This window comes from Eucyclogobius newberryi, unplaced genomic scaffold (assembly GCF_026437365.1).
Source record: "Eucyclogobius newberryi isolate DKJ021-1_F unplaced genomic scaffold, fEucNew1.0.hap1 SCAF_2, whole genome shotgun sequence".
NCBI classification, from domain to species: domain Eukaryota; kingdom Metazoa; phylum Chordata; class Actinopteri; order Gobiiformes; family Gobiidae; genus Eucyclogobius; species Eucyclogobius newberryi.
The window spans coordinates 14,996,260-15,020,506 of record NW_027315834.1 but is presented as its reverse complement, the minus strand read 5'-3'; the positions used below and the strand labels follow the sequence as shown (position 1 = coordinate 15,020,506).

General features: G+C 41.2%; 1 protein-coding gene across 3 annotated transcripts in view; it reads right to left on the bottom strand.

Moving 5' to 3' along the window:
- phf24 (PHD finger protein 24) overlaps positions 1 to 24,247 on the bottom strand; it is a 289,741-nt gene that overhangs the window by 61,941 nt on the left and 203,553 nt on the right. Inside the window, exon 2 of one of the 3 annotated variants that reach the window (XM_072453653.1) lies at positions 98 to 203. The gene's annotated coding sequence lies outside the window, so the exon portion shown is untranslated. Of the gene's footprint in view, positions 1 to 97; positions 571 to 24,247 lie in introns of those variants that run through there. The other 2 variants (XM_072453652.1, XM_072453654.1) reach the window with 2 other exon arrangements.

The window sequence follows — 24,247 nt, the reverse complement described above, 5'->3', positions numbered from 1 at the left end:
AAAACAAAAGTATAAAGCCCTTTGACTGTGTCCCGCTCGCACTTACGTAACATTTTTTTGGACAGGACGCCAATATTGAGAAGTCAAGAAGACTCACCGTGTTAAGGGTGTCAGTTGATGTTACACAGACTTTATCCTTTCAGCATGGCAAGAAGACACGCAAACGCAGAAGTGGTCACGGACACGCTTCAGTTTGTTATTCCAAAAAAAAAAGAAAGAGAATGTATCTAGAAAACGCGGCGTGCTATCCCGTCTTCTCCGCGAATGGACAGCTCCGGTGCTGAATTCCTCCTTCCTGGCTCCTTCTCCTTTGGTTTGGTCTGGCTGCAGCCGGTGCACGAGAAGCAGAGATGTCTTCGTGTGCGCGCACTCAAGTTAAATCAGCGCTTTTACGAGGAGCATGATGACGGTACCTCCTCCTTGTCCATGCGCGCTGGGTCTGTCCTGTCTAAACCGCTCCACACACGCCACAGCTCTGCACCGTGTTTAGATCCGATCGGGCAGCTTGATAACTTGTGCGGCTCCTCCGGCTCGGACAGACGCTGGCGTTGATAGGACGGGGCGATGGGAACCCGCAGAAGTGAAAATAATGACGTAAAAGGGAGACGTGCGACGCCGACAGCCAATTATGTTCCCCAGAGAGGAGCAGAGGGATGACAGTGGGGTTATGTGCACAGGGGATGGAGAAGTGTTTGCTTTTTTGAGCACGCATTTTGCATAATATTGGTGAGGTCTTGTTGTAGATTATTGGGTTACTATTGTCAAAAAAAGACACATTTTAATGCATATTAGATTATTGGAAGAAAAGTGTATTTAATTTGGATTTATTATTGTTGTTATTAGCTTTTGATCATCTGATTATTGAACTGTCATGTAAACAGTCACATATGATACCGTGATTGTTGTACAGGAAGGAAAAATATGCAAATAAATAAAATAAAATATTGCCAAGACGAAAATGAAAATAAATAAATAATAATAATAATAATAATATTCTACTTTGTCTTCACTAAACTAAGAATGTACCTGTTGACTGACATCAAACACACACCAAAAATCTGAATGTCTGAAGTAAGTGTATTCAGTGACTTCGGTGTCTTATAGTTTACTTATACCTGTGTAACCCGCTTTATTGTAAAACAAAAATACAAGTTCAGCTTTTGTTTGTTTGCTGTATGAGCTAGAGATACATTGTTTTTTATACAAAATGTAATAATCCCGGTATCACTATTTCATGCAACTTTTTTTCTGTGATGTTTGTCTGGTCCAGGCTTGGATAGTGATGCATGTGCATGTATACACAGGCATTACAAATCATGTTCACAGTCAAATTGCATTCACATATCCATATTTCATCCCATTTGCATGTGAAAGGTTTGATCTTGTTTGACAAGCTCAGTCAGAGCAGTAATCTATCATACGTGGTCCAAGTTTAGCGATAAGATGAGCAGCACAGCAGATGAACCATGTGTGTTGTTTGATCCTACAGCTTAACTGTATTTCAGAGTAAGCTAGTTGTGATCAGAAGAGAAAAAAATGCATCACAGTTTTGTACATGGAGCTGCATAAGATTATCACGTTTAATAAGTTGCTTTCAGATTTAATGACTATAGACCTGTGACGCTTACATCTGTAGTCATGAAGTCATTTGAGGGCCTGGTCCTTCCCCATCCCAAGTCCCTCAATAAAACTGATTCTAATCATAATTTATTCAATATGTGACAGTTATACAACATACATACGCAATATATTTTGTTGCTCAACATCTTAACATTATAATATTATACACTTTTATACAATTTTATTATATTTCCCAAAAATTCTAGTTCCTGCAGAGTAATACATGCATTAGATTTAAATCATATAATAACCTAATCTGACTAAAAACAGGAAACCTACACTTTTCTGTATCAATAGGCTTCTTTAGTAGTAGATCATTACACTTCAACATGAACTAAAGAGAAGTATCTTACAGTAGGGAAGCTCAACTCAAAGAGAAAACAAATGGCACGTGTTCCTGGATTGGCGCATGCACAGAGTGCCTGGGCAGCTCAATTCGATTGGTACGTCTCTGCTTTTATGGTTTTTGTATTCATATTAATACAATTGTCAATAATATAGGACATGCAATATTGTAGAGGACAATGCAGTGAGCTGTCCTGAGATTTATTCCTTAAAAAATAAATAAAATGACAGGACACTGCAGCCACCTCTCTTCTTCAAGTTTACAAACACTGAATCGTGCATGAAATTGTAGAGCAACTTTGAGAGAGTGAAAAAGCTTGCATTTTATCATAGGCTGATAGTTGCAGTTGTAGTAGCTGTGGTCATTAGTTACCACGTGGCTGAAACATATATAAATTCAGTGCACCATTGTAATTTTAATGCCTATAAAACATATATTCACACAATATTGCCATACTCCACATCGCCATTTTAACTTCCTTCTTTCCTCCACGACTCCAGGACAGAATAAAGAAATATCCCCACTATAATTCATCCTGAACAGTGAAGAAGTTTTTCCAGGTACTGCGATCAATAGTGCCCTGAATGGTTCTTTTGTGGCTAATGGAGAGGATTTATTTGTGCCAGCACTTCCATTCACAATGATGGAGGTAGATGCATGCTTCAGATGTTCAATTAGTGTGGGTTGAACAATTACCCTGAGAGAAGCTTTCACTGACTGGAGCGGAGCATTCTTCCCCAGGACAATACAGTAATACGTCTAAATATGAGCTGGTGCTATCCCAACACTCTCCAAACAATTCACTGAAGTATCAAAAACAAAGGACATTTCAAGGATTTTGGAGCCGTGGAGTGGAATAATTTGAGTTTGATCAGATATTCAGATATTCAGGGTTTTTTGCTGGAAAGTTTCTTTGCCACTTGAGTCTGTTGGAAATCACAGATGGCACTGATCATCTGCTGGCATTGAACAATAGAGAGTTAGGTGACTCAGTATTGATAGAAACATTAGAACAAAATTGTACAAGTGTGGAAAAAGATTCAATTGTAGTCATCTGGACACTGTTTTAAGACGTTTCGACTCTCACCCAAGAGTCATTCTCAATCTCTTTATACAGTATACAGCAGCATTTTGAAACCATGGGGCGGCATCAGTGATGATGGAGTTACAGTCAGGTGACTATGGGACTTTGATGGCCCATTACAGGGCTGTTAGGTTAAATACATACTGTTGGGTTCAGGTGAAACTCAGTGTAAACAAAAACAAAAACAGGGCAGGCTATTATCAGAAGGTTCCGCCCTGTGGGCGGGGTTTACTCAGAATGGCTCTTGGATGTGAGTCAAAAATTTTGTTTTTAAAAAAGTTTTCAGATGAGTACATCTGAATCTTTTTCTACATTGGATCACTCCTAGACGATTGAAGGGTTGTGCAGACAATTGTACAAATGTTGACACGGTCTGTTTTGGCTGTGCAATGTAAGGGATAGGGTGTGGGTTGTACTGTTTTGTTTCTTTTACAATATCTGATCTTGTGTGTTAATCTTGTGTTGGATCTTAATCTGATCAGAGATTAAACTGGTCCAAAAATAATATCTAAAATATTTAGTTTCACCACAATCTTAACCAACAAACAGTGTGACAACCATTGTTGCAGATATAGTGCTTTGCCAATTTCAACTGATGTATTCATATAATAATAATAATAAATATAGCCGCAAGCGGCAATGATCGGCCCTCACCACGCCGCCGCCACGCCGCAAGAGGAGGGGGCGCTAACGCGCCCCAATTGTCTTTTATTACATCTACTGCTGAATCTGTGACGCTGTCACATCTTCTCCCCTTTGTTTTACCATCAAAAAGCAATTTTATTTAGAATTCTTGGCAAAATGGGCGGCTTTGTCGCACAGACACCGTGACTTTTTGAATAAAAATGTGGATAACTTTTGATGGTCCACCCCTGAAGATGAGTCTCACCAAATTTCAGGTTAATAGGGCTAACGCCCTAAGAGGAGTCCGTGAAAGTCTAAAGTGTAAACATGTTCTGGCGATTTCCCCATTGGAATAACATGGAAGGTTTCGGTCATCGCTACGGCAAAGCCATAACAATTATGACATGGGTCTCATTGACTTTTTTGATGGGGATGCCAAAATTGAGTTGTGTGTCAAATTTCATATAATTTCGCAAAACTAAACATTTAACCTCCATATAAAATCTGTAGGGGGCGCTGTGGCTCCAAATGAATTTATTTCACTTCAAGTAGGTTTAGGGCAAAGAGTTTAACAACTGATTCTAATTTGACGCAATTCGGACTTAATCTGCGCTAACGGCAGAAATGTAAAATTTGGGAGATTTCTGAAATTATTGCTACAGTTTGCGGCTTCGCCGCACAGAGACCGTGAGAGGTATCAATGTAATTTGGATAACTTTTGATGTCCCACTCCTCAGTAGCATTTTCACCAAATCTCAGCTTTTTAGGGCCACCGCCCTGGGAGGGGTACGTAAAAGTACGACGTTTGGAAAAACTCCGAAGTCATGTTTAGCCATTTTTGAAGCAATATGGCCGACATTTGGTTGGGCGGACGGCGTTGCCGTAATAATATTTTTTACTTCTCTTGTCACCATCTACCTCTGCGCCAAATTTCATGATTCTACGATCAGATTTTTTTTGGGTCATTTCCCATCTCTCAATGCATTTTTGGTACATTTGGGGGCGCTGACGCGCCAATTTTTTTAATTTTAGAAAAAGGAAATAGCCAGAATGTAGAGAGGCACGATTTTTAGAGGTGTGCTAATTTTTGTGACTTTTCGTCAATGTTCACTGGGTGAAAAATAGGGGGGTTGGTCCCGAGAAGAAGAAGAAGAAGAAGAAAGAATAATATTCCGATGCGAAAACAATGTTTCCCATTTTTCAAATATCATGAACTATACATTTTCGGAAAGCGCTCGCGCTTTCCTACCTCATGGTGTGGGTCCCTGGTCACTGACGGGTACTTTCGTTAATTTTGAGTGGGCTCCGCCCACTTTGTGTTTTTGGCCCTCTATACAGTAATAATGTTCAATTTTTGCATTACATGCTTATATGCACGGAACATGCAAGAGATGGGGAACGTATTCGTGAGCTACTTAGCGCAAATGAGGTCGCGGTCGTCATCCCAATTTAAAATGCTCGTTTAGTGCGTACTTTTGCACGGGCTTCGCCCATTTACAACGGTAAAGTTCCATTTTCCTACTACTAATTAGTATGCACGGGGCGTGCATGAGTGAAGGAGTGCGTTAGTGAGTGTTTGGAAGTGGGCGAGCGCTTCGCGCTCGATTTCGTGCGCACTATGTGCGCACTTTCGCAGCCGTGCTTCGCACGGCCTTACGAGATTAATAGGCCTCTCGCCAGCTTGTGGCGCTCGGGCCTAATAATAATATAATAAAAGGACAACAAAGAGTTTTTGGCCATGATTTGAATGAATCAGAGTTCCTGAGGGCTTGTGGGAGTGAGTTCCAGAGGGTGTCGGCTGCATCGAAGGCTCGGTCCTCCAATGTCCAGTCCTTTGTGCTGATCATGGGAGTGAATGAATGTTGGGGGTTCTTGAAGGTGCACTATACAAGTTTTCTCCATGAGATGTTAATGTTTTGCCTGGAATGTCCCAGAGTATGTCATTAAACATATCTTTGCCAATGGAGGCAAGCAGCGGCCTTGTCCAGGTCAGATCTGCGGTGAGATGACACTTAGCTTACACAAAGAATGGAGGTTATGCAATGTATATAAGCAATAAATGCAAAATAGATCTTTTTTAATGCCATGTTCTGTGGATCCCCCCCACCCCTCAACCCCAGAGAGTCGCACTAGGTATCTACAAGTGTTTATTTGTTCTGTTACAATGCATTTTCGGCGATTTGCGAACTCAGGCGGAAGTGCGCATGCGCACTCCCCCGTACGGACTGATACAACACACATGTGCGTTTTTTATTAGCGCGACGGATCAAAACGCATCTCTCCTCTCCCGCAGATTTACGTCTACTTCTGAGTCAGCTCGAACAGTCTTTCTCCGTCTTCATTTTGTCCTGTACACTGAGGGAACTATATTATGATAGATCAATGCGCTTAGACATGCGTAAACCTGGGGACGAACCGCACGCGGCTGCAGGTGAGCGGTAGGTGCGTTTTATGATTGATACGTGGCAGGACTAATCGGCAGTCCACGCCACGAGGATATAAGACTTAGATTTGGGCCAAAAAAATCGTCCATTCAACATTTAAGTGGTCTACAATAGGAGGTCAATAATCAATGTACCTTGTTCAGATGTTGATGCAATCTCTAACTCTTGAGGTGTCATTTAGGATGACGCTCACATACCAATAGTTCTCAAAATGTGGTACGAGACCCAACAATCGCAAATAGGTTTGTTCTAGTGGTACTACATTTTATAATCCATTTTTACCATATATCTGTCTTCCTTTAATGTCCTCCTGCAGTCATTGTAGTCATTACTTTTGACGTGGTTTGAATCTGGAGTAGCGTCCTGGTTTGATAAACATCGCATTTTGCACCTTCCTGCTGCGTTTTTACCATTTCTCCCTCAAATCATTCTCCCTAGTCGTCCTGAAGATTGTGTCAGCGGTTTCACTCATCACCTCACTCACTGCAGCGTGTCAGCATCTTTCACCTGAACTGCATCAAATACGTGCGCCGTTCTAAGTGATACTTGCAGGAGTCAGACCCAGATGTGTTGAATTTGTCTATTTGAGTAAAGTTAGTTTTTATATTGATGTGTGTTAGGCATTTTCCTGGGAACTGAAGGTCACTGGTTCATATCCACAGATTACAGATTGTTGATCTGTAGCTGAAGACTTCAAACCCACTGCTCACTTCAGCCTCAGTAGGATGGAGAGACGGATGGGCATCTGGCATACAAGTCTAAAGCAAACACAAGAATAAGCACTTTGGATATTTTTGTCAACACTCCTTTTGTGGAAGTGGGAGTGCAGACCTACCACACTGTAATATAATAGTATCATATAGTGTTGAAAAGATCCTTTATTTTCAAAAAGCAGAACAAATCTGTTACTTCTGTTTGTGTCAATTGCCAAGTGCACTGAGCCTTGATGAACAGAATAAATATAATGCTGAAACAGAGTGTTTAACCATAGGAGCAGTTTCTTTCCCTCTGCCGTTGGACTCATGAACACTTCCTAAGCACTTTGCACTCACTGCTCTGTTCACTTTTTATTGCACTACATATTTTATTTTATTTTATGTACATATCATGTCTATTTTGAACTCTATTTACCTATTTTTAAAACCCGGTAGTTATTTATTGTCCATTGTTTCCAGTGTTTTGATGTTTGTGCTGCACCGAACCGCCAGGACAAGTTCCTATGTCCATGAATAATGTTAATTGATAAATGGCAATAAACTTTATTCTGATTCTGATTCTTTGATTAATTAGTTGAGGTTGTATTACCAGGCGAATATGTGCAGAAAAATCACCTTATAAGAGATTATATTTATTTAGCTCTTTTTTTCTTTTTCAAGACACAATATACTTAGTATTGTTCTATACTAAACTTGTTCTTATTTAATAACGTTTAGCATTTTTTTTTTAATTTTTTTGTAAGTACCCCGACTGATTACATTGCATTTGATAAAGATGAAGCTGAAACATTTCGTTGGTCAGTATATGTGTATATGTGTATGCGTTGTATAATGTATGAGCATGTGTATGACAGTTCCCCTGTGTGGCTGGTTCGAAAGGAAGTCCATGCAGTTTTAATGGAGACACAAAGAACGCTGGGCCTGGGGTCTGTGGATTCTTGGCCTGGTTTCTTCTCTGAGGGGGGTCAGAAAGAGAGAGAGAGGGAGAGAGCTTCTCAAATGTGGAAATATAACCCCATCACCTGAATGACACCAATATAATTAAACTTCCTTCGTGGATGCAGGGGTTGAATTGCCAAAGAAGTATAATTTCCTTCTAATTTCGCACCATTCACCCATGGAGTGTGTACTTGTAGAAAGCACTGTCCATTCTTAGTTTCTTTTTTAGTTCCGTGAAATGTAAAATGAGCACATTGTAAATTCGATTTGATGATACATTACATTAGATATGATTGCATTATTCAATTGGTTCAAAATGTATATGGACTTAGTTTGACACCAGGTTCATCCGGAGCATGTCTTTCTTGTACCTTTAGGGAAGAGTCTGCTCAGAGGTTACTAAAGCAGCCCATTTTCCTGCATCAATTGTATTGCATTTTGTTCATATTTACCGTACTTTCCGCATTATAAATCGCTCCGGAGTATAAGTTGCACCAGCCAAAAAGGCATAATAGAGAAGAAAAAACATACAGTATAAGTTGCACTGGAGTATAAGTTGCATTTTTGGGGGAAATCTATTTGATAAAATCCAAGACCACGGCATATTGAAATGCAATCTAAAATAATAACTGATTAGAGAACGAACTACATGGTGAATAGGTGTACGTATACTAACGTAACACCTTAAGCTACATGACGCACAGACGGACACAGACGTTAACAGAGACACAAAACCCACACCGGACCAGCCATCGGTACCATCGACAAGATAGAGTTACACAAAGCATGAACCATCGATACTGAAGAAAGACTGGGTTACGCCAAGTCTGAACCATCAATACTGGAACACAATAACATGGTGAATACATGCGTTCGCACATCCAGGAACTTGTACAGTAGCAACCCGAGTCCGCCATTTTGAAAGGGGCACAACAGCACGTCTATTACATACGATATCCAGGATATATGAGGCCAAAAACCTGCGTTCTGATAGCTTTGTCGTCGTGACATTAGTTTGCCGTTATCGTCTAAAGAATCAAAGTATTCGTAGCTCATTATGCCGTAGAAAAGGATGCAGTCGTGATGGTTTATATATATCGCGCGCCCCTTTCAAAATGGCCGCTATGGGGGAAGTCCCGGATGTATGACGTCACCGCGAACGCATGTATTGTTGAACGTATGCTAACGTAGCACCTTCAGCTACATGATGCACAGGCAACGAACCGCCGTGTCTGGTATGTTAACGTAACATAATTAACACTTATTCAGATAACTATAGCATAAATAAGTTTACCAAAGCATCAGTATTACCCCAAATCACTAAATCCATTGAATTCTTCTTCATCGGTGTCACTTCTAAACAGCATCACCCAGTCTGTTCTTCAACACCAGACAAAAGGAACCGCACGGCGAAAGCACAAGCACCAACCGAGTTCAGTTTACAGTTGTGCGCTGAAGAGAAAGCCGTGTTCATACCTTATACAAGACTTTGGTTTAGTCCTGCTCCAGTCCTGGTTTAGTCCTGCTCCAGTCCTGGTTTAGTCCTGCTCCAGTCCAGGTTTAGTCCTGCTCCAGTCCTGGTTTAGTCCTGCTCCAGTCCAGGTTTAGTCCTGCTCCAGTCCTGGTTTAGTCCTGCTCCAGTCTTGGTTTAGTCCTGCTCCAGTCTTGGTTTAGTCCTGCTCCAGTCCTGGTTTAGTCCTGCTCCAGTCCTGGTTTGGTCCTGCTCCAGTGTTGGGTTAGTCCTGCTCCAGTCCTGGTTTAGTCCTGCTCCAGTCCAGGTTTGGTCCTGCTCCAGTCCTGGTTTAGTCCTGCTCCAGTCCTGGTTTAGTCCTGCTCCAGTCCAGGTTTGGTCCTGCTCCAGTCCTGATTTAGTCCTGCTCCAGTCCAGGTTTGGTCCTGCTCCAGTCCAGGTTTAGTCCTGTTCCAGTTCTGGTTTAGTCCTGCTCTAGTCCTGATTTAGTCCTGCTCCAGTCCTGGTTTAGTCCTGCTCCAGTCCTGGTTTAGTCCTGCTCCAGTCCTGGTTTAGTCCTGCTCCAGTTCAGGTTTGGTCCTGCTCCAGTCCAGGTTTGGTCCTGTTCCAGTCCTGGTTTAGTCCTGCTCCAGTCCAGGTTTGGTCCTGCTCCAGTCCTGGTTTAGTCCTGCTCCAGTCCAGGTTTGGTCCTGCTCCGGTCCAGGTTTGGTCCTGCTCCGGTCCTGGTTTGGTCCTGCTCCAGTCCAGATTTGGTCCTGCTCCAGTCCTGGTTTGGTCCTGCTCCAGTCCAGGTTTAGTCCTGCTCCAGTCCAGGTTTAGTCCTGCTCCAGTCCAGGTTTGGTCCTGCTCCAGTCCTGGTTTAGTCCTGCTCCAGTCCAGGTTTGGTCCTGCTCCAGTCCTGGTTTAGTCCTGCTCCAGTCCAGGTTTGGTCCTGCTCCAGTCCTGGTTTGGTCCTGCTCCAGTCCAGATTTGGTCCTGCTCCAGTCCAGGTTTGGTCCTGCTCCAGTCCTGGTTTGGTCCTGCTCCAGTCCAGGTTTGGTCCTGCTCCAGTCCTGGTTTGGTCCTGCTCCAGTCCAGGTTTAGTCCTGCTCCAGTCCTGGTTTAGTCCTGCTCCAGTCCAGGTTTGGTCCTGCTCCAGTCCTGGTTTGGTCCTGCTCCAGTCCAGGTTTAGTCCTGCTCCTGTCCAGGTTTGGTCCTGCTCCAGTCCTGGTTTAGTCCTGCTCCAGTCCTGGTTTAGTCCTGCTCCAGTCCTGGTTTAGTCCTGCTCCAGTCCAGGTTTGGTCCTGCTCCAGTCCTGGTTCCTGGTTTTGTCCTGCTCCAGTCCTGGTTCCTGGTTTAGTCCTGCTCCAGTCCAGGTTTGGTCCTGCTCCAGTCCTGGTTTAGTCCTGCTCCAGTCCAGGTTTAGTCCTGCTCCAGTCCTGGTTTAGTCCTGCTCCAGTCCTGGTTTAGTCCTGCTCCAGTCCTGGTTTAGTTCCAGGATTAGTCTCAGTTTAGCCCCAAAGCCCCCATCCAAATGTCATTTTGATGCAGTGTTTGCGAAAGTGTGAACGCAGCCTCAACGTTGTTTGGAGTAGTTTTGACTAGTTTCGATTCTACTTGTACATACATTAATTAATCACAACCTCGGTGTCACTTCTAAACAACTCCGCAAACTCTGGAGGTAGAGGAAGTGCCGATTCGAGAGCCTTGAGTGCCCTAGAGCGCACTCTTGCGGTTGTCATGTGAAATGCGGTTGCCAATGTGAAAATAACGAATAATATCACAAATAAGTTGCTCCGGAGTCGCCCCAGCCAAAATTATGTAAAAAAAGTGTGACTTATAATCCGGAAAATATGGTAGTTCAAATAGTTTTCATACAAATCCCATGTTTCAGGGCACAGTGTTGTTACTCTAACAAAGTCGGGGTGAGCCTTATATAATTACTCTTATCGTGAACGTGATTTATTTGAGGTTGCACAAAAAGTTGGGCTTTTAACGTATATATTTTTTATTAATATTTAAAAAATAAATAAAAGGTAAAAAGGTAAAATAAATATGGCATTCTTGTTTGTATTCTGGCACTGGCTTGAGAAAAGGACTATGGCCTAGTTCCTTTATTTAGTGTTAAATTTACTGTTATAAACATTAGTCCACAAAATCTTGAAATATTGAGACTTTCCTGAAGAAATGAAGAAAATGAAGAAATTCCAAAGGTCGTCAAAAGCCTCATTATTTTCCCCGTCAGGCCTGGGCCCCCTGAGCTTCAGCAGCTCATCCCAAAAACAATCCAACACACAAGAGGCTTACTGGGGGGGCTGGATTTAGAGACACAAACATGTTTCACCTCATTGCTTGCGTTCAGTGGAATATTAACAGGTGATTTCAGAGGGACATCCCAGCTGAAAGTTAACAATAACAGTGGTATTGTTGGAAAATCGAGCAGAAACATTCACCAAACTAGGCCAGAGACAAAGAACAAAGCTGATTTTATCGAAGAGCATTGGTCCAGGTTTGTAGCAGTTGGGCTGTGATTATGTGTTGACCATAAACAATAAAAAGCACAATTTGGAGACATTTTGGCAGATAAGTACAGTATATTTTGCTGCACTGATGAGCTTTATCACATTACTTTCCTTTTGTTTCGGGCCAGGCCAATGTGCATTATGTCGCTGGCACTACACAACCTTTTCCTCAATAGAATGTTAGGATGTCATCTGAAACTTGATGGTAACGCATTACACTTTTTCTCACTTTCTAAACTTTTTGTAGACAGCATTTGGAGCTTTTCAGTGAGAAGAAATGTCCTGAGCCTTTCTTTCACTAATGGTTCACTCAGGGTCCCGCTGAATGCCAAACAGACTTTCTTCTCATGGATCTGAGCTGGACTTTTGCAATCAGGGCCTTTTGAGCAACACTGATTTACTTAGTGCTGTATGGTGCACTTTAGGGTCTAACTACCGGGGTGCAGACGGATTGATGGAGACCTATTGATGGTACCTATGGTGAAGTCACTTGATTACCCTCTTTGCAGTAATTATGCCTGTTTGTGTCTATTCCTTTGGTTTCTGTGGAAATGCAGGGAAACAAAAGCATGATTGCATTGCTAAGTCTTTGTTAAAAAAAAAAAAAAAAAACTTTCAGAAGATTGTTTTACAATTGTGTTCATTGTTAACCTCAATATTGATCTAAAACATAATAAAACCATGTAAATTGATCTACTTTTCAGAATGAATGAACTAATTCTCTGCTGCCTTTTCGTAGCAGCATTTCACCGCACAAGCACCACATTTTTATTTACAGTGTTTTTATTGTGCTTTTAGTTTGGAAAATTGGCTGTGTAACATCATTGAACATTTGTGTTTGAGAGTCTGAATTTTTTAAAGAATCAAAAATATACAGGGAAAGGAGGTTGGTGAAAACTATTGATTATCACTGTGATTGTGTGTTGTAAGGTAAGTAAATATGGTATATTATGAATATTATTACATCTTCTGGAACATGGTCAAAACCAGAATACATCAGGCGTGTAATTTAAAATAATTACAAAATAATCATTACAATAAATATAACTGAAAATGTATCATTATAATTATAATAATTCTTATACTCAACAATAACAGAGTTTGGTAGAAGAAAGTTGGCAACTTGCAAATGTCTACAAGTACAAGTGAAGCTTGAGTTCCTTTATATGAGACACAATCAACAATGCTTAACATTAATTCTCTGTGATACCTGAAAAAACTACTTTTTTTAGAGCCAGTGTTGCTGATACTGATAAAAAACAACTTATTAAAACATGGATTGAATGAAAGAAGGGTGGGTATGTAGAGTTTATATTCCAGGTTTCACAAACATGACCTGTGTCCGCTGGGAGAAAATCCTACAGAAATTGTCTGCGCTTTTAAATATCTTTTAAATGTGTAAATGATTCTATGATTTGTTTGCTGCTACTTTTTCACTGTGCCCCAGGTCACCTTCAAAATATTCATCAATGGGTTTTATTTGGTTAAACAAAGATTGAAACCATAATATTAATTTGAGATAGACATGTTCAAATCAAATATTGCCTTCATAAAAAAAAAAATTGAAACAAGGGTACCAATAATGTTTTGTTCTATCATCCAACTAGAAAGCAGAGTGAGCCTCACAGGAGTCTCTCACTTGGGTTGCCAGGTACAAAGCTGAAATCCATATAGTTTAAACCTAAAAGTCCTCTCTCCGATCTGAATTCTGCATGAGCCTGTTGAGACTTTAAGTCACATTTGTGTTATGGACTTATGCGTTGTTATTCCCTCAAGCATAGATACTGTTTACAATTACACTAATGTATTTGTATTTCAGTTACTTTCCACCTGAGTCCAAAACACCAATGTTTACGCCTGTCAAATTGCACATTGCACTGCTAGCGTACCACCAATGTTCTGTGTCTGAATCAGTTCCTCAGGGTTGGATATGGATGCATTTGATGAAAAAGAAATTGCAGCTCGTTCTCCACAGCCCGGCACTTCCAGGGGAATTGAAGCTGCCATGTCTCTGTGGGTCAGTGGGAACCAGAGAGGCAGCAAAAAAGAAGCAAAGTTGGTGATTTCAAAGTGATATACTGTGAATATCCCCTTTGAAAGACCACAGCCTTAATTCAGTGGTAGCGATGGTGGAATTTTCTATCCCCTTGCGTTGCTGCACAAAGGACAACTCCAACTGGGTCCTTGTTGATGTTTCTTTGCGGATGGATTGATCTATGACACGTTTCATCTGTGGTTGTATTATGCTCTTTAATAAAACGTGGTTGATGTATCAATAGTAGCTAGTTTTTATTAGATGGTATTTGGTATTCAACACAATACAACCCAGACAATACAATGTTTTCTCAAAGGAAGATTGGTTTGGTTTCCTTTGCATCTACTAACAATCTTTTCAACACATGTTTTATTTAAAGTAGATACTCAGATTCCCTTTGTGGGTTCCACTTTAGCAAGACTGGTTGTAGATATATTTACTGCTGTACAATGGAATATTCCAGGCAAAGCAATAACATCTCTGTGGAGACAAGCAGAAAGATTGCACTGTACCTAATAAATCAAAATCTATTCAGCAATAAACATTTGAAGAAGAGACTCTCCCATTACGGCCATAACGCGCAGTGCATAGGGCATCAAGTGCTCCGAGGGTCCCAGGCTGTTCGAGCAGTTTGGATTGAATGGCAGAATAGGCTATTTGTGTAGCAGCTGCACTGTTGCTTTTACAATTAAACCGGGAGCACATAAAGATGGCCTACAACTACAAAACAACTTTGTCTTTAGTTGTTTATCATTTAAAACTATCTCTAGGACTCCAGCCGCTCCAGCCGCTCTCTCACCAATGCGAGCTGGAGATGTTCACGGGCATATCCAGTGTACAAGCCACAGTTTAAACAGACGCAGACAGATCAGGGGCACAGTCAGAGCGGTTTAGACTCCACATACTTATTCTTTGATCCACAAGGAGCAAAACGGTCTTTAGAGAACGAATGAAACAGAAGTGCGATGCGTCCTGGCGTAACAAACCGTGGAGCTGACACCGTGGCGTGCATAAAGCCAAAGTGGATCAACTTCTTGTCTAAAGCATGCTTTTTGTAAATGACACAGAAAAAATCAGTAGTTTCTAGCCTGTAGCGTTTTATAGAGGCTCGATCTGCTCTGCAGAATAGCAGAAAAGGCTTCAGGTGACACTGCAGCAGGGGCAGGGCAAGGACTGTGGGGGGGCCTCATAATATACTGAATAATGTGTTGCTCATAATATGACATCTAAAATACACCAGTATACAGGACAATATATGATCCCAAGATCCCATTAGGTTTGTGATTAAAGCAATATGTAAGATTAAAAAGCCTAGATTTAAAAAAAAAGAAAAAGAAAAAAAAAACATTAAATATATGTATTTTTTAAAAGTTTGAAGGGGACTGAGCACTTCTGCTTAGGGCACCCAAATGGCGAACCCCTGAAAATATATCATAATCACCAATTTACATAAAACCAATACACACACAATACACACGACAAATATACAGTTGAATACAATGAATACAATTACTTTGCATTACATACAAGCCCCTTTTACTCAACAGAGGAGTGCATGTGTAAGCTTTGTATAATAACTCCTTAGCATATTCATCTGGCTTTGTCATGTTCTCCTCCAGGCTCATGTTTCTTCCTGCCGGCTCAAGTTTAGGGGCTTGTACAGCTCTGTAGGGCCCCTCTTGTGTTACATTCACATCATCATACATTATTCAAGCAATAGTATGTTTTACGTACACAGTTTGTCCCCTCTCTGTCCTCACTGCCACCGAAATCAACAAATGTTTGACTTCAAAGGGAAAATGGGTGTCTGCTCTAGCATTGTTTCTGTCTGATTCTTAAATGTGCACTGCATAATCTTCTTCATAATGTGGTTCCATTGTTTCGAATGTTCTACAGTATTTTATTAAACCTTTGTATTTTTAGCATTTATTCATCACAGGTGTCATTTTTTAATTGCTCAAAAAACACCTTGAAAAACAAAAACATTTTACTGTATGGGTCTTGCCTCTCCACTGATCTGACCTGTAACTTAGCCTTGTGGTGTAGATAGAAAGGTTTATTACCATATCTGTGTCCATGGAAACAAGCAGATGACATACTGTCCACCCAAAAAGGTCTGCAGCTTAACTCAACAGTGTCCCTTTTTTTAACCATTTAACTTTTAAAGCTCCAGGTCTCGATCTCAGTGGGTTCTTACATGGTTAAATAAAAAGGTTAATAGATATTTAAATAAGACTTTCTGGTGGGTTTGTTTGCCCACTGCTCGTCTCCATGGAGATGTTGAGACGGAGATGGCATTAAATATGTCTGTCATGCCTTTGTGCAATTACACAACATTTTATTAGCGAATAATATTCAATAGAGAATATAAAGATTGTTGTAAATTAATTGGTCTAGTGAATTTTAGAAATCATCAGATTAAATATTTGTGAATTTACCTTTAGACCTTTTAGACATTTTTCATCCTCCCATTCTAAAGTATGAAAACAACAAATTGCTCAGAAATATCTTGAAAAATACTCGCCACTCCACAGATCTGAAATAAAAAAAAGACTTGGTGGCGCTACCTGCTTTTAGGGAAGATGACTGAGCTTTCACTCGAGAAAGTTACCCATATGACACCTAAACATTATATTAGCATACTGTTGGTATAGTTTTTTTGTTTTGTTTTTTGAATTGAAATGTGTTCATGGTGTGTCTTTTGTTAAAAAATGGCTCGACTGCTGTGATTTGGCCTCTTTGCCATAGCACACCGTAGTAAACAGCCCAAGCGCTTTTCTTGATAAAGCTTTGTATTCTGATGTGTATTTGCCTGAGTCTGCGTATTAAACCATCATAATAATTCTGTGGCCTTCAAAACAGCAACCAGAAACTCATAATAACACATCAATTATTCGTAAAAGAAAATACCAAAACAATATTAGATGCCTGACTAAAGCCCAGAGGGTCTTGTGGTTTACAGTTGACTCCGTTGGACCAGAGCCAATAAAAGAGCATTATGAAAACATTATCCGAGACCGCTCCATTAATCCAATATTCTTGCGGTTGTAAAGATAGTCCTTATGTTGCAACAATTACACACGCAGCAGGCGTCCTTTCTAATCTCGCTCTCCCAGATTGCCCCCTAAGACATGTTTATTCATAGTTTGCCATTTTAAAAAGACACTTGATCTTGTGTTTTAAGTCCAGCTATTTGTCCTTTTATCAGGTCTGAACAAAAGAAAAGAGTCGCTGGAGGCAAAGTGTTTGTCAACAGATTATTCATTCTGCTGCAAAACAAATGCATTACAGTTGTCTTTTTAGTAACTTCCAGGTGACTCTGGGTTCAGAGAAGTCATCCTTACTCCAGCCTTAGTCTTCTTAGCTGAGGGTGGGTGAGGTGTGGGCACAGAATGTTTGCCATATGTGCCCCAGGGCAGCTGTGAGTGAAAGAACATGTTGCTCGGCCAGTCAAGACTTCAAGCTTTTCCTTTAATCATCAATAAACAAACTCAAAGTCCATGGAACTGTGCATGTTCATGAAGCAACACAATACAATACAATACTCACGCTGCTGTAATAAAAACATCATGGAGTATATTATTCAAATCCCTGTTGTTGTTCACAAAGCAAACCATAAAGTAGATGTATGCGGCAGTGGCCCTCATAACCGCTGACAGCCTATGGCCTGTGACCTGGGCCTTTAAAATGAGGCTTCCTCACCTGAGCTGGTCTTTCTTGCCTCTGTCGTCACCCGCCACCTGGGAGCAGTGCAAGCGCACACTGACCGTAGCGTTAGTTCTGATCGCCCAAAAACAACCCAAAGTTTAGGCTTAAAGCCAGCGATCACACCAGCGCGTTAACCAGGCTGGCCTGCGCACCGTGCATTCACAAAACCCTGCTCACCCTTACTGTATGACTCGTGCCGCACGCCCTCCAGGTTTAACGCCCCGTTAAGCCGTCTCGCTTCTTAGATGTCTATTTTAACCAAACGCGCTGTAATTTGGCACTGTTTGTAGTGCTTGACGTTAGGTGCAGGCTGTGTGCGTCGGGGTTCCTCCCAGCCGCGGCGCCTCATCCATATAAAGATCGGTAGGCATGGTCCATCCAAATGAAATACAATCATAAGATTTCAGTTGTCTAATTAGTCGCTGCTCTATAGCGTGTTGTGTCCGTGTCCACGGCAACCCGTGACTGATTGCTCCAGGCGCGCATGGTGCACAGATTTGAGCATTGGTATGTATCTCTTTTCCTCTCTCCCTCGCTTGTTGCGCACGGTTCTGGACATTCATATTAGAGTTAACCACAAACTTCCTCCAAGTGCCCTTGGTGGGTTCAGGCACGTTCGCACCGGCCCCATTCTCCACTGACAGACCGTAACATATCAAAGTTTGGAGTTTCTGAGTGTCGGCTCTGACACCCGGTCGGACTGTGGGACTGTATCGGGGCCCAGGCCTACTACTACGGACCAGCGCCACCACTGGTACGGTAATTGGGCTAAGTGCCTTAGGGGGCAATCAGGGCTGCTGTTTTACTTTACTTTCTGTGAATTGTGTGTTGAATGTGTGAATGAGAAAGTAGTCTACCGAATTTTAATAATGAATACAAATGTTTTGTTATTTATTCAGACTTTAAATTTAATAAACTGTAAGCTTTTCCTAAATCTGAGTCTCCTGGTCCATTCAATCTGCGCTTGCCTTTACCTGTGTATGTGTCCCTGGCACCAATCCAGGGTGGCGGCTTTAGAAACTAATATAGTAAATGAACTATTAATTTAACCCATAAATTGGAATTAATGTGGAAGACCTCCATCTAAATATATTATCCCTATTGTAGACACGACATGTACACAAAATGAGGTTGAAAATATTAAGTTAACACATCTTAAGTGAGATGAGGATAGATGACCCGCGGGCATACAGGAGGTAGATTAGACAAGATCAAATACCCACTTTAAAAAATGCAGAGCAAATTAAATTGCAACAGGAAATCAAGGTAAAAGAGTGAGTCAAAATGTATATTATCCAAATAGTTATTTGTCTGTATAACTGCAGGGTTCTGAAGTCTCTAAAGTGGATGTTCCAGTTGGATAAGATTAGAATGAGTCAGACTCTCATCTCGGCCTCAAAAATAAGACTTTGTATACGTTTTTCTACAGATGCAAATGCCCCGAAGGAGTCCATATGATTTGTATGGTCGGGTGGTATAAGGATCTGGGGATCCCGTGCTCTAGAACAAAGGACTTGGATTTTACCCTCTTTTACACACTACAACACTGAAGGTTATTGGTCAAGTTTATCTTGCAGCGCCCCAAGTTAAGGAGGGCGACACTGGGGTGAAAACAGTGTCAAAAGATAGACGGGAGGTACAAATAGTTAAAATGTTATTGTTTTGGTCCAAAATACAGCACAATATTGATACTGGTGACACACTAGCCACGGACAGTTGGTGAATATTTTAATTTAACCTGATTTTCTATGGAGATGTGGCTGATGTTATTGCCCTAGATCAGGGGTGTCTAAACGTTTTTCACAGAAGGCAACATTTTTAAACTTGTATGGAGCAGAGGGCCACAGACAACCCAACAATGAAGTGAATCATTTGAAATGTTGCATTTGACATTGTTTGGATTAGCCTCCACATTTTTAATAAGACTTGGAGGATTAATATTAGGTTGGTACAACATCAAAATTCTTGAATTTTTCCAATTTTACTGTTGTTGTTGGGACAAACTTAGCAGGAAGCCAGCGGGCCAACATAATGGACATGCGTGCCCTAGATGGAATGTTCTGTTTTAAGGCACTAAGCTTATTTCCATGGAGACAAGCAGGTGACACACCAGACCAAGTTACAGATGCATGATCCGGCTCCAGGCCTCAGAGGGAAATATGACAAACAAAACATTTCAATTAAATTAAATAAACCAGTTTCACATGAACGTCCGCGGAGGTCAGGTGTGTCTGATCAGAAAATATGCATGTGCAGTGTTGTATGATGTGCTCTTGGTTAGCATTTTCAAATTTAAAATGTTTAAAATGCTAGAAAAATCATGAAGTGTCAACAATTCAATGAAAATAATGCACAGGATGAAAAATCTGAAAACGGGAGGGAGAAGAAAAAATCCTTAAGTTATAAAGACAAATTTAAATTGGATTAAAGTGGACATAGACCAGTGCTGCTAATGGGAGGAAGCGCTCCAGCACCAGTAGATCTCCTGTAATCGTGTTAGGATGCAGCACATTCATGTCCACATTAAGAGAGGAAATACTCATCCTGCTAACTCTTTAATAGCACCACTTTAACCTGCAAATGACCCCAGGCAGACAAGAAGCCAAAGGTGAGCTATCAAGTGCTTTGTACTTTAGTAGTTTGTACTTTTAAGTCTCATTGAGAGTGTATTAACATGTGAATATTGCAGTCTCAAAGTCTGCTTAATGATTGTTGCACGATTATAACAATGGAGTTTGCAATGGAAGAGGGACGTGGATAGAGAAGCCAAAGATTGGATTTAATTTATCAAAAAAAAAAGAGTATTTCTACCTCAAAAAGTAGATGACTTAAGTAGAAGTATGAAGGAGTGGTCCAAGACTTAAAGACAAAAAATATCTGTTCAGAGTGATTGTAAGTGTAACTGTCTGGACATCTGATTCAACACCTGTTTCATAATTTGAAGACAGAAACATTAAATGGTGCATAAAATCTGGTATTTTCAAAAGATAAACAAAATTAAGAAAAAGTAAACCATACCTGCAGGAGCGTAAAGCTTTTGTCAGTGAAAAACAGTGTAATATCTGTAAAAGAAGTAAAGTAACTACCCTTATATACTATATAATCATTTTTCCCCCCTTGATCTAGTTCATGTTTTATTCTAAAGGCACAATTAACTGTGTAAAATGCAAATAGTCAATTAATAAAATAATGAATAATTGTTAGACAGCCCTCTGGTGAAGTCTATGAGTATATGTAATTGTAACAGAGCTTCAACTTTTTTACACGTTTCAGTGATCAAACTACTACAGTTCTACTCTGTTTGATTAAGATAGCCTATATTTGTGTTTGATCCTGGCTATGAGTCTTTCTTTAGCTGTATAGCCCTGGTTTAGACTGGTCCCCGTCTCAGTCCAAAGGATTTAGGATTTAGTCCTGGATTATTTAAGTTTTATCCAAGATTTAGTCCAAGTGAATCATCTGCAACTTGCCTACTTTTTGAGTTTCATTTAATTTTGACTTTCACTGGCAGCAGGAAACAGTTGAATCAGTGCATTAGGATTAGACTATGGACAAACTGAATAAAGTTTGATAGCAGAAGCTCCATGTATTGTAGAGCATAACACTGCTAAAAGCTCTACATTTACCATCAACAACGTGTACTATAGCAACAAATCAGGAGCCTAAACTTTTTGCCTTCTTTTAAACAACTCCCACACTCCCATATTCTGCATGCACACATCTCCGAATGATTGTACAGAACCAGCGGTAATTGGATTCTCATCTGGAGCCCAAATCCGATACACCGGTTCTGAGTGCTAATCTCTTATCCAACCTGTCCATCAACTCCACTGAAACACAGGGAGTAATCTGCACTTTGAGTGGCACTGTGGTCTTTGTCGTCATGTCAGGCCCATGCGGTGGCTAAGCTCGGCACCGCACAGATCCGCTCAGATTTTATCCTTGTGCTGTCCGTTGATTTATGTCACGCACTGATCTTTTTGCGGCTCTCGAATCAGAAAATGGACATGTGAAAGAGGATAAGGGGATTCCTTTGACATCCTGGGCATTGTTTAAATTGACTGTCATTGCCTGAATGAGTTGCCGATTTGTCTTGTGGATAAACAGAATTCTTGTTTTATTCATAACCACCAGCGGAGACAACAAGAACAACTGGTGAAGGAAAAATCGCTTGAAGAAAGGTTTCAGACTGAAATAACATTCTAATCTTTCTTGATAGAATTCCAAACTGCTGTCAAAACGGAAAGTGGGAGTGTTTGGTTGCATTAGCAGTCTGTTGGGCCAATACTGCAAGGAGTTTGATAGATTTAGGAGCGACAGAAATCTCTCGATGTCTGTTACAGCCCCGTCCGTGTGTGCTGCTCAGCCCTCCCGCTTCTCTGCCTTGTTTCTTCTTCGCTGTGGCCCCTGAGCGCTCTGCCTGTTTCACCGTGACGCACGTATAAAAGAGGCGCCGACAACGTGTGCGTTCTCTTTGCCCGTCTCTGCACTTTCACTGGGCCTGCTCAGACCCGTCTCAAGATGATCTGTTGTTTTCCTCACATCCCATAACCTCATGCCTTCTTGTAAATGTGTATCCTTGATCCTTGTTAGTTGTTGTGAATAAGCCGTGTTTTTGGGGATGTTACTTCCATTGTTGTCTCCTTCTTGTTGAGAGCGCAGGGGAAGGTTTTCCGGAGTGAGCTGCAGGTGTTTTTGGTACGGCAGCGGAATGGAAATGTATCAATATGATTTTCTTATGTCATCTACTAGTACTTGGAGCTGTGTGTTGTTTTATTCACACATGTTTGGGTCTGTGCAGGATTCTTTTTACAACCTGTCAAGCTTTAACATTTCCGGTTGTTCATGCTGTTAATACTACATGGTGATTTAGAATTGCAGTTTTTACCCCACTTAAACTACCATACTTACCATACAATATATTAGTCTCTAGATTACTCTTTATTCTTGATCTCCATTAGTTGTTACCGCAACTATTTTTCCTAGTTTCTATATAAAACAACACATTTACAAGTACATTTAAATGTCAGTTTGCAGTGAGGCAGAATACTTGACAATTCTTTGCTTACAGTCCATCCTTAGAGCTTTAACGTCAGCGTAGATGTGGCACCATGGGCACATAATGAACCACAAACATCCATTAGAAGAGTCCAGATTGGGGAGGGCACCCACCATCTCACAGATGAGCTCAGAATTTAATTAAAAGTGCCACCAGTTTGTGTGGATTTAGAGCCGCTGTGCAGTAACAGGGACTGACTGCAGCTCATATGATCCCAGCTGGATAAATTTACCGCATTCATCTACCGCTGGGCACAGTTATGGCCTCGCTGCAATATATTGTTCAGCTGGAGATAAGCATGGCTTTAAAATGACATTACACATCAGTATTCCGCTTGCACCTGGTCTAGGCTGTGGTAGTTAATTAAACAGGGATTCCTATTGGCTGTGTCTGGGAAAGAGAAGGCCATTGGTTGTGTCTAAGTGTAAAGTTTAATGTGGAATTGTGTCCCTGTGATAAGCATGCAGAAACGTTCAGGGGCTGTACTATCGTTGGTCGACAGGTAGACCCAGCGGCATTGAAACATGGTCCAAGAAGAAACATTTATACATAGGTATGTTTAAAGCTATATTTGAGGATTTTTGTGGAAATTGGAAAACCAACGATTGCCCCCTCTCTCACTGTTCCTCCAGAGTAAACGCTCATCAAATGTTGTGAGCGTCTGCGTCTGTTCACAGCCGCTTCAAACATCTCTTGCATTATTTTTATTGTTTATTCACCTTTATTTAACAAGGAAACCGCCTCAGACTCGCCCCCAGTAAGTACTTTGTTACCACACATGCATGTTATGTTGTAACCTGTGGAGTAAACCTTTTGCTCCAGATGCATCAAAGTCCACTTTGAGATTTCGAGGCACGTCATTGCGTAAACAAATCCCAGAGGAAAACCCTCTTGTTCCTCTCCTCTTCTCAGCAACTTCAAAGACTGTTTTCCCATCCTCTTGCGACCTTCAGCCATTGTCTGTGCTCATTGTAGCATTATGAGTGGTGGAGCCCTCTTTGTACCCACAATATTTGCTTCACATGTAGAACCACGCTTCCCTATTTTTAGAACAAGAGACAGAGAACCCTCAAATTCATTATTTAATCCCGCTCCATACAGGTCACACAGGTTCGTTAGGACTTTGAATCATTGGACAGAGACCAATATACAAAAGGTTATATTTAAAGCTTCATATTTATATAAGTTAGTTCAATAAATGAAAAACACATTTTCTTCACACGTTACGTTATTTCAAATGGTTTACAGTTGTAACAATGCATTCGCATCCAGCGTTGTTAAACGTGACAGTTAGTAGTCCCAGATCAGTTTTTGTCAAATAACACTTGTAGATGGAAGAAGAAGGGAGGACCGTATGATGCTATCCTAGTGCCCGAAGAGCGAGTGGAGACGTCACTGAGGCCGGCTTCCCGGAAGGACCCCAAATGCTGATAGGCATGTTTGACTCCCGACGAGTTAAGGACCAGCGCCAAGCAACAAGCTGACACTCTGAGCCTAGACCACGGACGGGTTAGCGCCCACTACACCCTATTGCATAAATTAAATGTATTGTTTCAACTCACCAAAAAGTGAGCAAAACTACATAGAGGCCACGAGTCACGACGCTTTATGAAGGTAGCCCTTTAAGTTTGCCACTGTCCGACAGTCTGCGGCCCTGCAAGCGGCCATCTTGGTTTGACGTCAGAGGTGAGAGGTCAGGC